The 12,303-nt window shown below is 53.6% G+C and overlaps 1 protein-coding gene across 1 annotated transcript in view; it reads left to right on the top strand.

The window, feature by feature from the left end:
- The window catches only part of XKR6 (XK related 6), a 293,183-nt gene that overhangs the window by 216,411 nt on the left and 64,469 nt on the right, over positions 1-12,303 (top strand). The window lies entirely within an intron of this gene.

Genomic DNA, 12,303 nt, shown 5'->3' with positions numbered 1-12,303 from the left:
CTTCCTGGTTTTCTATCGGCCATCATTTGGATTTGAGAGGTTATATAATAATAGGTCACATTCTTAATCAAAAATTGATGGAAAGAAGAAATAATGGAGAGTGAAAGTTTAAACTCAGTTGCGAGGGGTTGCTGGAGATGAGGGGACCAGCCACTAGATCAAATTATGGGGGAATCTGGTTACCCCCAGCTATCTTTAAAAGAAATTCTGGGGGCTGGTGTTGTGGCATTGCCAGTAAAACTGCCACTGTGATGGCAGCATCCCGTAGGGGTCCCGACTGCTTCACTTCCAATCCAGCTCCCTGCTAATGCAGCTGGGAAAATGGTAGAGGATGGCCCAACTGCTTGGGCCCCTCATACCCATGTGTGAGACCTGGATAGGAGCTCCTGGTTCCTGGCTTTGGATCATCCAGCCCTGGCTGTTGCATCCATTCAGGGAGTGAACTAGCAGATGGAAGATCTCTATCTCTTCCTCTCTGTCTGTAACTCTGCCTTTCAATTAAATAAAATAAATTTTTAAAAAAGATATTCTGTTACATTTTGCCACCTGGAAAGTGCAGCTGATGCTAAATTTCAGAGGTTCCATATGGGTTTCTGGGCCTGTAATTCTATTCATCTTCAGATTTAGGGAGATCAGATGAGAGGATGGTAGAATATCTCTTACCCTTCGACTATTCCTGTCCAGTCCCTGTGTCAGTGGGATCCACTGGGATCTGGCTGCTGTCTGGAAACCCTGCATCTCATTCCATTCTCCATCCTCTCTAGTCATGGTCAAGCCCATTGACCCCACCTTGAATGTGTCTCCTTTGCTTGGCCCTTCTCTGTGCTGTGCACACTGATTCTTTGCTGTTTGTGGTCCAGGCCACCGTGGGCCTCACCCAAATACTGTTGTGGATCCCAAATACACGGGCTATTATGGGTGGAATTAATCCTGCCATATATACACTGTGAATCATTTTGCTCTCAGAAAATCTATTTACTCTCCCTGTGTGCTGTAAGACCCACAGTCCATGGGGGAAACAGCCACATTGTCTGCCTCTGAGTTTTTGAATTAGCTGTTCTTTTGCTTTCTGCTCATGTGTTATCTGGGCCTGGTTGATAGTAGCAAGTGGTAGCAGACAATAGAAGTTTTGGGGGGAGAGTGGGACAAGAATTTAAAGTTGAAAAAGGTATCTGCGTTTACTTGGTATTTTGTCCCTGCCAACTTAGGGAAGAACAGTACTGGGCTGTTTTTAAAATCCTTGTTCTCTGGTCCCTGCTGCCTGTAGTCATTGATTGTGATCCACCCAAGACAGGGTCCAGCATAGACAGTCAGCCTTTGCTGTCTGGTCGCTGAAGGTCTTTCCAGCCCGGCTCTGCCCCTTGGCCTGCAGCCTCCACAGGCTGCGCCCCCTCCCCAGGCCCTCTGGGCACTCCTGCTCACTGTTGCCTCTGCCTGGATGGCCCAGCTGAATGGGGGAGCCCGGCTCCTCCTCCTATGCCAGCGCAAGTGTACCTCCTTTTGCAGGCTTGAGTGGGAGTGGGTGAACCCATGAAACCTTCCCTTCCCCTTGGTCCTTCCCTTGGGCTCGTGAAGGAGGTCCTGGTGAGCTCAGACAACACCGAGAGACGCAGATCCTCCAGGCCTTTGAGGGCCCTCCGCCTGCAGTCTGCCCGCCAGCTCACAGCCCTGCTCACGGTCTGCACCTCCTCTCCCCAGAGCCCGCTGTGCATGCTCAGAGCTCAGAACCCAGAGAAGGGACTTGTGAGTGGCCAGGGGGTCAGCCACTGCTGTGGTCATTGATAGTCCAGGGCAGTCCCGCTTTGTCCACCAGGGACCTGCAAACGTTTGAATACACATGGCCCCATGAGAAGCCTGGGTCCACTTTACTGAAAAGAAAATGGCTCAGACAGGTGAGGTGACTTGCCCACCTGTCTTGGGTACCAAGGTGGCTAGAGGGACAGGGGTCTTTGTAGACAGCATGGCTGGAGGGAGGTGATCACAGAGACTGGCTCTGATGTGCTGGTGTTGCCGCCTCATCGCTTTGGGAATTGGTTTGAGTTCCAGGCAGTTCCCTGAGGAACCAGGAACTTGCTGGCTGCCTGGAAGGTTGAATAGGCAGAGGGCCACCAGGACCCCTGCACCTGCTGATCTTTCTGCAAAGACAGGACAGCATGAGTGGGTTTCACAAATGTATTCTTTCACTGAATACATGTTGAGCCCCACTGCAGGGGTGAGGAGATGAGGTGAGTGGGCCCTTAAAGGAGCCAGAGGGGGGTGGCGGGGGCTCTTCCCAGCTGGGATTCGGGGAGACTGCAGAGAGGAGGTGCTGGGTGGGAGGCTGGGCACTGAAGGGCAGGCAGGGCTTTCTCTGAGGAAGCAGACTCTCAGGAGACATTCCAGGTAGGGGGAGGACAGGAGGACTTGGGCGTCAGGGCCTGGCAACAGCGTCCTTCCCCCAGAGGGGGTCTTCTGTGTGGCATCTCATAGCCCTGTGGCTGGGAAGCTAGCAGGGCAGCCTTGGGCAGGCCTGGGGCAGGCAGCTGAGGACGGGGACCTTCCCCGCAGGCAGAGGAGTGACCCAGGACAAGACTATGCACCAACCTCCAATGAGGACTTGTCCAGCTGCCTCCTGGGCCAGGGAGGACAGCTGGCGGGGAGTGGTTGAAGCTGGAGGTGAGCACCTTTGTCCAAGCAGAGCACCCGTGTAGAGAAGAGAGAGGGCCCAGGGCAGGGCTGGGGAGTGAGCGAGGAGCCTTGGCATCCTCTGAGTGAAGGCTGGAGATGAACGCTGCGGCTTGGCCGTGTCTCGGTGAACCTGTTCTCTTTCTCTGGGAGAAAACACAGCAGAGGCTGCAGTGAAAGCCCAAGTAACAAAACACACCTATTTCCTATTAAATCAAGCTTTAACAAATGGTCTCCCCCATCTATGCCATGCATTATTTAATTTGTTTGAGATGAAATGTACTTCACAGGATGTATAAATCCATGGAAATTTATAAAGTCCTGACAAGAATTATTGAATGTTCTATTAAGTTTTTCAAGTTGGCCAGTGTTGGATGGCCTAAAAATTATTCATTAATGCAAAGCATTAAATACCAATAAATTGCATGGTATACTTATGAGCCATCTTTGAAAGTCATTAATTATGCATATAAGGCAATGAATCTCTTCTCTAAGTCTGTTCTGAATTGGGACGGGTTCGGGGTCAGGTGGTAGTGGGGGGGGCGTGCTGTCATTGGATGTCACTGGGACCTCAGGAGTGCCTAGGAGCTAGGAGGCGGCCCTTCCCTTCCCATCAGTCCAGCTAGTGGAGAAGGAGGAGGCTAAGGCAGGTGGGCAGTTTAGGGTTAGGATGCTAACCCAGAGAACAAGTGTCCAGAAGCCTGAGAGAAGTGGCTGAGTTCCTGCTCCTGGAGTAGAATCCTGGGGTCATCTGTCAGCTGCCAGACAGCAGCTCCAGGTGTCGAGGGCCTGCCGTGCCCCTTGGGTTTCCAGAAGTCAGCCCGTCTGATCCCTCCACAACCTTGGGAAGTGAATGCCGGTGTCCCCGTCACAGCAGGTCTGTGACGTCTCACATGACTGTCAGATCCCAGTCTTCCTCCTTCTGTGCCCCTGCTCTATCTACACTGCACACCCAGCCTGCACTCCAGACCCTTGGAGACGGAGGGACTCACACCCGCTCTCACAGTGGCGACAGAAGCAGCATTGAGTGTGGGGGGCCCAGGCCCAGCTGTCAGGTTGTGGGAGCCTGTCCATGCTGACTTGTGCTTGTGCAGTGTCACTGTTGTGTGCTTTAAGTCTTACCCAGAGCTGAAATTTAGTCTCGTCTCAGATTCCTCCAGTGCTGGGGGACTTGCAGCCTCCCTAGGCAGTTCTTGTGTGTGTGTGTGTGTGTGTGTTTAAGATTTATTTATTTGAAAGCAGGGTGACACACAGAGAGGGAGAGACAGAGAGGCATAGAGAGAGAGAGAAAGAGACCTTCCATTTGCTGGTTCACTCCCCAAATGGCTGCAACAGTCAGGTCTAAACCAAGCCAAAGCAGGGGCTAGAAACTCCACCCTAGTCTCCTACATGGGTGTCAGGGGCCAAGATACTTGGGCTGTCTTCCACTGCCTTCCCAGGTACATTAGCAGGAAGCTGGATCTGGGACTCACACTGGGACTTCTGATATGGGATGTCATCACAAGCAGTGGCTTAATCCACTGAACCATTAATCCACTGGCCCCCATTGGCTAGTGTTGTAACCCGTCCTGAGGATGAGAGATGTGCTTGTCAGCCTGCACATGTACTCTCCAGTTGGCCCCCTGAAGCCAGTGAGGTCCTGGGAGAGGCCACTGGGACCCAGAGGCATGGGTTCTAGACTCTGCTGCTGAACACCTTCAAGATTTCAGGCCGATCACCCTCCCTGGATTCCATCTTAGTGGGAAGAGGGTGCTGGCCTGGACAACCTCTGCCGACTTGGAGAGGCTATGAGACAGCTCCAGAAGAGAGCTCTGAGGAGGCGCGCTCTCTCTGGGGGTGGAAGGGGCCCAGACTTGAAGTTAGCCATCCTTGTTAGCGCTGTGATCTGGGCCATGGCACTTGACTATTTTAGGGGCCTTCCTGGACCTTGGCAAGCACTCAGCCTTTTGTGGCACAGCCACAGCAGTGTGACAGATGACTGCCTGCAGCGTGGGGAGAGCAGCCCTCTCCCGTGCCAGGAGTTCACAGTGGCGACCCTCTCCTGCAGCCTCATGCCAGTTCGCACTTCACCTGGGCCCTCAAGGGAGTGTGGGCTCAGGCTCCAGACACTGTCAGCTCTCAGGAGGGACACACTAATTTTGGAAGCATTAAGGCAAAATTCTAGATTGCTTGCAAGACAGAGAGAGGGAGATGATTCTGGTGCTGTGGCATAGTAGGTTAAAACACTGCCTGCCTACAGCACCGACATCCCATGTGGGCACCAGTTCAAGGCCCAGTTGCTCCAATTCTGATCCAGCTCCCTGCTAATGCACCAGAGAAAGCAGCAGATGACAACCCAAGTGTTTGGGCCCCTGCACCCACGTGGGAGACCTGGATGAAGCTCCTGACTCCTGGCTTTGGTCTGGCCCACATCTGGCCATTGGTGGCCATTTGGAGAGTGAACCAGAGAATGGAAGATCTCTATCTCTCTCTCTGTAACTCTGCCTTTCTAATAAATAAATATTTTTAAAGATATATTTATTTAATTTAAAGTCAGAGTTACACAGAGAGGGGAGAGGCAGAGAGAGAGAGAGAGAGGTCTTCCATCCAATGGTTCACTCCCCAATTGGCCGCAACGGCCAGAGCTGAGCTGACCCGAAGCCAGGAGCCAGGAGCTTCTTCCAGGTCTCCCATGTGGGTGCAAGGGCCAAGGACTTGGGCCATCTTCTACTGCTTTCCCAGGCCATAGCAGAGAGCTTGATTGGAAGTGGAGCAGCCGGGTCTTGAATCGGCACCCATATGGGATGCTGGCACTTCAGGCCAGGGTGTTAACCCACTGCACCACAGCGCCAGCCCCATAAATAAATATGTTTTAAGAGAGAGAGAGAGAACAAGAGCAGGAAAGTAAGCGAGTATGATGGCTTAGGCATAAGGAAGTCACTAAGCCACTTCATTGGCTATGTGGTGCACTTGCAGGAGGGAGACGCTGTGGCCTCCCCTTCGCTCTTCCTGGACCATGGATTTGAACTCTTGGAGGGAGCCCATCGTTTCTCATCACGTGCCTTGTATTTCACACACAGCAGACACCCAGTACCTGTTAGTTGCCTGGGGATGCTCACAGTGGGGTGAAGACAGCAGGGCACAGATAGGCCTGGCCTGACCTGGTGGGGTGCAGAGGGACGGCCACGTGCAGGCGCCTCTGGTCCTCAGCCTCCGAGCGACCCTTCCGATCTCTGCTGTCTCAGGACCTGGGAATCGTGTCTTCCCCGTGGCAGCTTTTCCACTCATGGAGCTTGGCTGTGATGTGGACTCAGAGGCCAGCAGCAGGGGAGGGAAGGGGGACCATCCGGGACTCTGGCTGAACTTGTTTACCCTTAGTCACTCTTCCAGAAAACACCCTTTCTCATCCCTGACCCCGGAATCCTTCCATGACACTGAGGGGCCGGTTTTGATGCCTCTGTTTCCCCACTTTGGAAGATTCAGAGAGCAGGTAAACCGTGCAAGTGGTTAGAGCAGGGATTCACACCCAGGTCTCCCTGCAGAACGCTGTGGAGGCAGCCAAGGCTGGAACAGAGAGCGGCTGGGCTGGGCTGGGCTCTGAAGTCTGGCCTCCTGGCTCCCGGGGACCGGTGCTCTGCAGGGGGCTTTGCTTTCACCAAAAGCCTCCACAGAGGTGTCCCGCAGATCCTGAGCACGCACGCCTCATGCTGCTGCGTGGACCTGAGCACGGGTATAATTTGCCTCCTTTCAGCTGCGTGCCCAGAGCAGACTGTGGGCGAGGGCGCAGGAACACCCCTGTGGAGGAGAGGGCCACGGGAGCTGGTGACCCAGTCAGGGGAGGTTTGAACCGTGGCTCTCGGCTGCCCTTTGCTTTGCTTCATTTGAATCTGTCTTTTGGGAGGGCTGGGATTTGTGCCAGGGTCGCCTTTATTCGTGGGCAGCAGTGTGCCTTGACGCTGCTGTGTTGCTGGGAGAAGCGTCTGTAGCTGCCTCAGGGCGTGGGGCGCTGGGAGAGCAGCCCTGGGGTGGCAGCGTCCTCACTCCCTCCACCAGCTCCCCTCTGCCCCGGCAGCCCAGCCACGGGGCTGTTTGCCAGCGTGAGGCTGCTGCTTCCTCTCCAGTCCCCTGGGGCTGTTGGCATGACCGCCGGAGCTTTGTCCTGGGCCCCAGTCAGGGGGATTTTGCAGAGCAAGGACCGGAGAAAGAAACGGGCTCAGGGAGGCTGCGGAGTAGCAAGTGGCAGAGCTGGGATTGGGACCTGGGAGTTCCTGTTTTAATCTTGACCCTTAAATTGTGGTGAAATACATGCCACGTGAAACGTAGCCATTCGTCAGTGTGCAGTTCTGCGGTGTTAAGTGTGGGCACCGTGTTGGCAGCCGTCGCCGCCGGCCAGCCCCGGAGACCTGCAGCCCTGGAGCGCCTCCTCCTCCTCACCCCCACCTCCGTGGACCCAGCTGTTCTGACCCGAGGTCTGTGCCCTTCCCTCTGCCACTGGCCCAGAGGGCGCCTTTTCTATGAAGCAGCTCCTGGGAGAGGCCCTGGCTGGCAGGATGGAGGGGGAGAGTCAGGACGGCAGGACAGAGGTCTCCAGGCACCCTGGGTGGGGTCTGGCTCCTCACTTCTCACCCCATCCCCCGCCCCCCCACACACACCACAGCTGGGGGCAGGGATGAAAAAGATTCCCTTTGGCTGCATGTGGCTGAGCTACCAGTGCCTGGGTGGCGTTCCCCTGCCACCCACATGGGGGACCCTGAGGGAGCTCCTGGCTCCTGGCTCCGACCTGGCTCAGCCCTGGCTGCTGAGACCATTTGCGAAGTGAACCAGCAACAGAAGATCTCTCTCTGTCTCTCCCTCTCTCTCTCTGGAACTCTGCCTTTCAAATAATAAATACATCTTAAAAAACAAAGCAAAACAAAACAAAACTGATGTCCCAGAGTCCCCTAGCTTCAGTTGAGCCCCAGCTAGCTGCCAGGGGCCTTCTGAGGTCCTCACTCCTACCCCCGCCCCACCTCCTCACAGAGTCAGCTGGAACGGAGTGCGTATCACTGGGCAGATGAAAAATAGCTTTTTGCATCCAGTGTTTTCAGTTGCTGTGTTAGCTTAGGTGAATGGCCTAGCCTCTATGAGCTTTAGTTTCCCACTCAAAAAAAAAAAAAAAAAAAAGGAGTGATAATATTCAGAGAATGCAGTCTATTCAGGTAGTAGCTAAGCACTGTGCGAACACAGAGCAGACACACAGGAGAAAACAGCAGCCTTGGCCAGCGCCGCGGCTCACTAGGCTAATCCTCCGCCTGCGGCGCCGGCACACCGGGTTCTAGTCCGGTTGGGGCGCCGGATTCTGTCCCGGTTGCTCCTCTTCCAGTCCAGCTCTCTGCTGTGGCCTGGGAGTGCAGTGGAGGATGGCCCAAGTCCTTGGGCCCTGCACCCGCTTGGGAGACCAGGAGGAAGCACCTGGTTCCTAGCTTCGGATCAGCTCAGTGCTGGCCGTAGTGGCCACTTGGGGGATGAACCAACGGAAAGGAAGACCTTTCTCTCTGTCTCTCTCTCACACTGTCTAACTCTGCCTGTCAAAAAAAAAATTGTATTGTGGTAAAATCCACACAAGCGAAAAGGTATCATTTTAACCAGCGACGGTTCAGTGGCGGTAAGTCTGCTCACTTTATCAGGCAGCCGTCCCAACCACGCTTCTCTTCTTCCTCTCCCAGACTGCACTGCTGTCGCTGTCGAACATGAACTCCCTGTCCCCCGTCCTCCAGACACTGGCAGCCCGGTTCTGCTCTTGAGCGCTGTGAATGTGACCACCCAGTGGAATCCTGCAGTCTTCGTCCTTTAGAGACTGCTTATTTCACATAGCACCATGTCCCCGTGGTCCATCCATGTCACAGCCTATGTCAGAGTGTCCACCCTGCAAGGCCACCGGGTGGCCAGGCCACACTCTGCTTACCCGTCCACTCCCAGCACAAGAATGTCCAGCGGCCACTTGTCCATTCCCACCGCGCTGACTCATCCTGGACCGCACAGCCATCACCTTAGCTTCAGGGTTGACACAGCACTCTACGCCTTCAACCACTCAGTAACAGAGAGGCTGAGTGATTTGCCCAGAGTCATACATTAGTAATTGGCTAAACAGATGCTCACACTGGCCTGCTGACCAACCCCACACTACACGTACGTTTCCTACCCTCTCCCTCCCTCTCTCCCTCCATCTCAGAAAGCTCTGCTCTGTTTAGGCTGGGCACTGGCACCGACCAATCAAAAGGGAGCCTGCGATGTCCCTGCTGGGCTGGGCGGGGTCTCAGTGCAGATGGGTGGGGCCACAGGCCTTCTGGCCCATAGGGAGTCAGTGCTCCGTGCACAATGCTCCCTGCAGGTCTGTGACGCCAGAGAATGCTGCTTCGGGGACCAGGATCCATGGGGACCGAGCAGAAGCCAAGGGAAAGGAACATGGAAAGCAGAGGGACTGACAAATATGTCAGTATTGTGGAGTACCTGGTTCCTGGCCTCAGCCTGGCCCAGCGCTGGCTATTGCTGGCATCTAGGGAGTGAGCAAGTGGATGGAAGATCTCTCTCTCTCTCTCTCTCTCTCTCTCTCTCTCTCTCTCTCCATCTTTCTTTCTAAAGTGAGCAACACTCAGTTTATCTCCGAGCTTCCTGACAGCCAAGGCAAGGAGGGAAACATGTCATGTTTTCTGATAAAAGAGTGCTTTGGATTTTCCTTAGGAGAGTCCCATCTTAGCACTGGTGGAATTGTTACTTCTTCAAGCCTAAGGCAGAAAGGACAGCGGTCTGGTCACCACCCTCTCTCCAAGGGGCCTCTCGCATTTTGCTCCCTGGATAATCTAAGGGCAAGAGCATGACATTTTATCCCGGGGAAGGTATTTCTGTAGCAAAATTCATGTCACCCATGTGTGTCAGCTAACAAGAGTGATGAAGAAAACCATCGAGAACAGGAAGGCGCACAGGCTGTGTCTTGCACGCATCAGATGTCGTGATGAACTTGAGGCATTCCTGGGTCACGGCCATTTGGCCCTTCAGCTCTCTGGGGAGGGCCTGTTGTGTTACTAACCTGAGACTTGATGCCTGCAGGCGAGGCTGGTGCCGGGTGCATGGTGGAGGCTAAACATCCATGTAGTTGTACGTTGGCCTCACACAAGGAGAATTCCTGCAGAAACAACCCAAGAAAGTTTGGCCGGATGCCCTCGTTTTCCTGCTGGGACATAAGGATGGGCTTAGTGGCAGTTTGGGTCCAGTACCCAGGCTCCACCCACCAGGCTGCTGCTGAGTGCTGTGTTGCTACCAGTCTGCTCCCTGTGCCTATAGGGTAGCAGGTGCATTTGTACATTGAGGACCCACCTCCATCTTCCTTGTTTTCAAGAACTGTGTGAAGCTGCAATGCAGTGGCCCACAGCCAGAGAACAGCTCGGGGAGGCATCCGACTGGAGCCCAGCGGAGGTCACTGATCAGCCTGGGGTCAGCAAGGGGGTTTTGTAAGGAGCCCACCCACATGTGCCCCGTGTGAGCCCCATGTGGCTGCTGAGCCAGAGTTCCGTCTGACGTGTCCCATTCATGGGCTGTGCTGCAGATGAGCTGTTGCGGTCAGAGCAGAGTCGGGCTTGACATTGAGCTCTTTTTGTGAGAAGGGTCTGAGGCATCTCCTGGGGCTTGGTCCTCAGCAGCAGGGCTGGGGCAGCTCCCGTTCGTGCCCTCCATGCTGAGCCCTTCCTGTTTCAGGGACGTCATGAGCTTCTTGTCTCTGGGCCAGGTTGTCATGGTCCCTCTGGCCGTTTGTAAGGACCCAGCAGCCCTGCATGTTTTGAGCACTTCTTCCCTGTGTGAGCTGCGGGTTCTGGTTGGGGATGCCTGCAGAGGTTTGGACGCCTGCATTTGTCACATCCCGTTGTCACCTCCTAATGGACAGAACCAAGCCCATCGGCTTTAATTAGGTCTATTCCTCAGCATCCTCCTCTGGATGCCACTGGGAGACATCTCCAAGCAGAGCCAACGTGATGGAGGACCTGGCGTGTAGACAGGAGGGATCCGGGCAGCCTCCGAGAGCAGCAAGGCAGCAAACCAGTAGTTGACAGAAGCTGCAGAGCCTTCCGGGCACAAGCCGTCCAAGCTGGAGTTGCTCAGAGCGGCATGCAGACCACCTGCTGCCGGAGTCCAGGGTGCTTAGAAAAATACCGATTTCTGGGCTCAGCCCCTCACCTAGGAAGTGAGAATTTCTAGAGGAAGCTTCTGAAAATCAGGATTTTTTTTTTTTTGTCAAAGACCCTAAGCTTGTGATTCTTGGCACACCCAACCTTGGGTCTCTCTGTTCTGCTCTGCTCTAAGGAAATTTCTAGAATTCTCAGACCTTTCTTAAATGTCAGCTTCTAGGTGAAAACAGGTCTCCGTTGTAAGATTCTAAATGCGGAGCTACAAGTGAAAGGCTGGGCGTTTCCATCGTAGAAAGGGGACACTGCCAGAGGACCACCTGCTGCGGAGAGGGGCGGCTCCCCCTGCCCCCAGACTGCCAGAGCCGGGTCCCTTCCCTCCTTGGTTCTCTACACCAGTCTTTTTTTTTTTAACTTTTATTTAATGAATATAAATTTCCAGTGTACAGCTTATGGATTACAATGGCTTCCCCCTCCCATAACTTCCCTCCCACCCGCAACCCTCCCTTCTCCCGCTCCCTCTCCCCTTCCATTTGCATCAAGATTCATTTTCAATTCTCTTTATATACAGAAGATCAATTTAGTATAAAGATTTCAACAGTTTGCACCCACATAGAAACACAAAGTGAAACATACTGTTTGAGTACTAGTTATAGCATTAAATCACAATGTACAGCACATTAAGGACAGAGATCCCACATGAGGAGCAAGTACACGGTGGCTCCTGTTGTTGACCCAACAAATTGACACTCTAGTTTATGGCGCCAGTAACCATCCTAGGCTGTCGTCATGAGTTGCCAAGGCTATGGAAGCCTTCCAAGTTTACCAACTCTGATCATATTTAGACAAGGTCATAAAAGACAGAGTGAGGATAGTAACCAATGATCCTAAGAGTGGCATTTACCAGGTTTGAACAATTATACAGCATTAAGTGGGGAAGAGGACCATCAGTACACACATGTTGGGAGTAGAGCCATTGGTGGTAGAGTAGAGGTTATGATTACAAAGGAATGAGGCCCAAGTGCACTAGACAGGGTCTAGAACAAAGGACAGAGTCATTATTAGAGGAGCTAAGAAAGGTGCTGTCTAAGCTACAAGTAATTTTTCTGATTGAGAGGCAAATAGAACCTGATAGAAGGGGCTTGATAATAATCTGGTGGGCTTTAGGCCTTGTAAGTTAAGAGGCCCAGACCTATCTATCTCTTCACATGGGGTATATCCTAAGGGAGGTGTAAACCTCCTAGGGGAAGGCACTCTGTTGACCTTCATTACTTGGCTGGCCTGGGAGGAGAGCTGGCCAGGTAAAGGCAGGGGGCATCTCTAACAAGAAATTTACAGTTCTGCCTTCAATGTTGCTGACCCTACTTGGCCGTCCCCTCAGCTGCAGTGGTCACTTTGGAAGTTGGGCTGAGTGAAGGGCTTTTCAGCTTAGAGCCAGTAAGATCTGTGGCTCTGACCTGGGCATCCTTCGACTCCAGGGCAGGTCCATTTCCAGTGATCCAAC

This window comes from Lepus europaeus, chromosome 16 (genome assembly GCF_033115175.1).
Source record: "Lepus europaeus isolate LE1 chromosome 16, mLepTim1.pri, whole genome shotgun sequence".
Classification (NCBI taxonomy): Eukaryota; Metazoa; Chordata; class Mammalia; order Lagomorpha; family Leporidae; genus Lepus; species Lepus europaeus.
Note: the sequence above shows the minus strand (reverse complement) of the source record. Positions and strands in the feature narration are given on the sequence as shown.